This window comes from Leptonychotes weddellii, chromosome 5, assembly GCF_054177405.1.
Source record: "Leptonychotes weddellii isolate Sample4059 chromosome 5, ASM5417740v2, whole genome shotgun sequence".
Classification (NCBI taxonomy): Eukaryota; Metazoa; Chordata; class Mammalia; order Carnivora; family Phocidae; genus Leptonychotes; species Leptonychotes weddellii.
In genome coordinates this window covers 89,302,033-89,306,886 of record NC_138373.1, presented here as the reverse complement: position 1 = coordinate 89,306,886, position 4,854 = coordinate 89,302,033, and the positions used below count along the sequence as shown (strand labels likewise).

At 34.0% G+C, this 4,854-nt stretch overlaps 1 non-coding gene across 1 annotated transcript; it reads left to right on the top strand.

The window, feature by feature from the left end:
- Positions 1–2,702: 2,702 nt before the first annotated feature.
- On the top strand, positions 2,703–2,810 carry LOC115943824 (U6 spliceosomal RNA). Its single transcript, XR_004078407.1, has one exon. It is a non-coding gene; the product is annotated as a U6 spliceosomal RNA (small nuclear RNA).
- The last annotated feature ends 2,044 nt before the right edge of the window (positions 2,811–4,854 follow it).

The window sequence follows — 4,854 nt, the reverse complement described above, 5'->3', positions numbered from 1 at the left end:
AGAGAGTTTTGACCCGGATTGCAGAATAGTGAGGAAAATGTGTGGTTGCACCGCGTGATGTATATTAAGGACATAGGTGTCCTTCTTTTCTAAAAAATAGAGAATAAAATTGAATTTAGAAATATGTCTAAGAGAAAAGAGGTTTCAAAAATCATAAGAGATACTATGAAAAAAAATTATGTCAAAATTAAGATGAAAGGATGGGTTTCCAAAACTGACTTAAGAAATGTAAAATTCTATAAGCCAAAAAACCATTAAAGAAATTAAAAGTCACATTATCCCAAGGAAATCAGACCTAAATAGCTTCAAAGGTGACTTTGAACAAACTTTCAAAAAAGGGGTAATCCCCATATCATAAATTTTTTCAAAAAATAGAAATATTGGAAAAGCTATTAATTTATTTATAAAATTAAAATAAACTTCATGCTAAAGGCAGACATGAAGATCCCAAGAAAAGAAAGTTATGGATTAATTCACTTATCAACATAGATGTAAGGATACTAAAATATACTTAAAACCTGATTTTGACAGTGTATAAAGAATACACTTTAATCAAGTAGGGTTTATCCCAGGAATTCCTATATAATTCAACATCAGACTATCTACTATTATTCTATATTAGCAGAATGAAGGCAATAAGACATATGATCTCTCAACATATGCATTCATCAATAAATGGAGGGAAACACTCAGGTAAACATTCATAATAAAAACACTTGGCACCCTAAAAATAGAATGGAATTTCCTTCGACCTTCCTTCTTCCTTCACTTAAAATGATAAACTTTAGAATTACTCACCCTATATCAGGAATAAGAATGTCTGCTATTATTGCTTCTCTTTAACATTATGCTATTTTTTTAAAAGATTTATTTATTTATTTGAGAGAGAGAGCACAGGGGGTGGCGGGTGTAGAGGGAGAGACAAAATCTCAAACAGACGCCCCACTGAGTGTGGAGCCCAACGCAGAGGTCAATCTCAGGACCCTAAGATCATGACCTCAGCCAAAATCAAGAATCAGAATCTGAACCAACTGAACCACCCAAGTGCCCCAACATTACGCTATTTTTTAAAAGCCATCATAATCTGAAAGGAAAGACAAAATTATTCTTCTTTGTTGCTGATATCTACATAGAAAATACAATAGAATATCTATAAAAAGTATCAAATTTATATGAGGAATTAGACAGTTTCAAGATAAATTATCAACATAAAAATAAATAGCATAACTAAAACCAATAATAAAAATAGAAAATTAGGTAGACAAAATTTATATTAGGAACAAAAGTATAGTAGTCCCAGGAACAAATCTAATAAATATATGCAAAACCTTTTGAAGAAAAGGTTTAATAAAATTATTGAAGAATACTATCAACCCTAATAAGTGGAGATCTATGCTATGGTCCTACATGATAAAATTTAGGGAGACCAACTCTCTCCCAAAGAAAAACCACACAATAAGGAAGGAGCAAAGGATATGCACAAGCAGTTTACATAAAAGGAAATTCAAATAATCGTAAACCTATGCATGCAACTGTGGCAAACTAACTTCTTGGATTGCAAATATAATAAAATCTCAGACCATCGACTGTTCTTGACACCATCTCAAGAGCTGATAAAACACACACATACACAAATCAGTGAGACTATAAAAGATTTGAATAAAACAACTAACCAACTTGACTTAATTCACAGATAAAGAACATTCCATTCAATAACTGAAGAAATAAATACCAAAAAAAAGACATATTTTAAAGTTTATTCTGGGCCATAAAGCAAATCTCAGCAAACTTCAAAGAACTGAAATCATAAGTGTATATCCCATGACCAACATGGAATTAAATTATGGAATGGAATTAAAGATAACTAGAAAAATCTCTAAATGTTTGGAAATTAGGCCCATATGTTTAAGAGGAAATCACAAGGCAAATTAGAAAATATATAATACTGAATGATAAAAAAAACCAACATATCAAAATTGGTGGGATGCAGAAAAAACAATGCTTGGAAGGATATATATTGATTTAAATACAGATATTAGAAAAGAAAAAAAGATTTAAAATCAATGACTTACTTCTAACTTAAGAATCTAGAAAGGGGAAACAAATTAAACTCAAAGGAAGTAGGATAAAAATAATAAAAATAAGTGGTGATGGGCACCTAGGTGGTTCAGTGGGTTGAGCGTCTGCCCTCAGCTCAGGTAATGATCCCATGGTTCTGAGATTGAGCCCCGCATTGCACTCCCTGCTCAGCGGGGAGTCTGCTTCTCCCTCTCCCTCTGCATGCAGCTCTCCTTGCTTGTGCTCTCTCTCTCCCTCTCTGTCAAATGAATAAATAGAATCTTTAAAAAAAAATAAGTGGTGAAATCAATAAAATAGAAAAATTAACAAAGCTTTGGCTTTGATTCTTTGGACATATTAAAAACACTGATCAACACTTAACAAGAGGAAGAGAACACAAATGACTAATATGAGGAAAAAACAAAGGGCATCCACACAGATCCCATACACATCAAAAAGAAAATAAGAGCATATTATAACCAACTTTATGCCAATAAACTTGAAAAATACAGTGCACAAATTCTTGAAAAACACAATTTACCTAAAAATGACCAAGGAGAAATGGAGCATCTGTACATGCCTACATCCTTAAAAAAAAATCAAATCCGTTGTAAAAAAATTTTCTTGTAAAATCTCCAGATGTAATGCTCACTTCAGCAGCACATATACTAAAATTAGAAAGATACAGAGAAGATTAGCATGGCGCATGAACAAGGATGACACACAAAATTCCAGGCGTAGATGATTTCACTGGTATATTCTTCCTATGGATGAAAGAAGAAATGCCAGTCTTACATAAATTCTCCCATAGAAGAGAAAAAACTGGCAACTCACCAACTTCCAACTCATTTTATGACCCAGCAAAACTCTGATACTAAAACCTGAAAATAACTAAGAAAGGAAAATATGGGCCAACATTTTTTATGAATACAAATATGAATATATTAAATAAAACCTTAGCCAACAGAATCTAGTTTTATATAAGAAGCATAATACACCAAAACGAAGTGAAATTTACCTGAAAATCAACCAACATAATTCACCTAGTAAATGAACAAGGGAGATAAACCATGTGATTACTTCAGTAAATACAGAAAACCTATTTGATCATATCCAACACACATTTATTATTTAAAAGAAAAATACTTAACATGCCAGAAGGAGCCAAGAATTTTGTTAATCTGATAAAAGGTTATCTACAAAATGAAATCTTAATGGTCAACGTAACATGGTAAAATAGCGACTGCCACACCCCCAACCCCTGAGAATGGCAAGAAGTCAGGATTTCCACAAGCACCAGTTCTCTTCAAAATTAGAAGTCCTAACTACTTCAAAGAAGCAATAAAAAAATTTTTTAAGAATAAAAGGTTGAAAAATAACTAGTAGACTATTATTATTCACAGATGATGTATATATACAATTATATATAGAAAGTTCAAAATAATTTACAAACGATTAGAAATTGTAAGTGAATTTAGGAAGGTTGCTAGATACAAGGTAAGTTTACTCTGTTTTCTGTTTACCCCCCAGAGGTAAGCTATAACTCTCCCCGATTAAGAGGTAGGATGTTGAGGCTGATGACACTCCAGAGACCTAGAGAATTTGAAAAAAAGTTTATTGCTAGCACAAGGGACTCCTAGTGAGAGCAGGAAGGACACAAGCAGGTCCAGGCAGGCTTGAGAGGAGCAGAGAGAGTGGGTTAGGCCTTTATAGTGGTAAGGGGGCAGGACCAGGGACAAGTTCCCGAGGGAAGGCTGGGAATTTGCCAAGTTCATATCTTCCCACATGTCCCAAAGGAAGGAGCTCGTTTGGATTTTCTTATCAATTATGTCTAGATATGGAGCAGAAGGGACAAAGGAACTGGGTCTTATAAGAAGTCAGAAGTCAAACATCAAAACATGGAATCAGACTCTTACATGACCCAAATCAATTATATTTCTGGGTACAAGTAAAAACAGAAAAAAAACCCCAAAACACTTGGAAAATGAAATTTCAAAGGACTGCTATTTACAGGAGCATCAGAATGCATCAAATACCTACAATAAATCTAATGAAAAAAATGGAAAGATCTTTAAGCTGTGCAAACTACTAAATATTACTGAGGAAAATGAAAGGATTTAATAAATAGAGGAATATGCTATGTTAATGGACTGGAAAAGTCAATGTTGTTAAGATGTGGATTGTCCCCCATATTGATCTATGGGTTTAATGCAATTGCAGTAAAAAGTTCTAGGAGACCCTTTGTGATCTTGACCAAACTGCAGAGAGTATGCAGTCTGAGCCAGAGGACTAAACTGGGTGATTAGAATGGCAGGTATCATCAAGTTGAAATTACCTCGCTGAATTCATCCTATGCTATGAAAAAGAATTTCCAGAAGGAACAAATATTCTTATTTGTAGGTCAGAGCACACTTTCTCCTATAGACACTGCTGAAGATGCTACACCCATGTTTGCCTTTTGATTCTTTTCTTTCATGATGACCAATCTCCCATCTGATTGACATCTCTTTCTCTTTTTTTAATTTTACTATGTTATGTTAATCACCATACATTACATCATTAGTTTTTGATGTAGTGTTCCATGATTCATTGTTTGCCCATAACACCCAGTGCTCCATTCATTATGTGCCCTCTTTAATACCCATCATGAGGCTAACCCATCCCCCCATCCCCTCCCCTCTAGAAACCTCAGGTTGTTTCTCAGAGTCCATAGTCTCTTATGGTTCGTCTCCCCCTCCGATTTCCCCCTCTTCATTTTCCCCTTCCTGCTATCTTCTTCTTCGTCTTTTTTTTTTT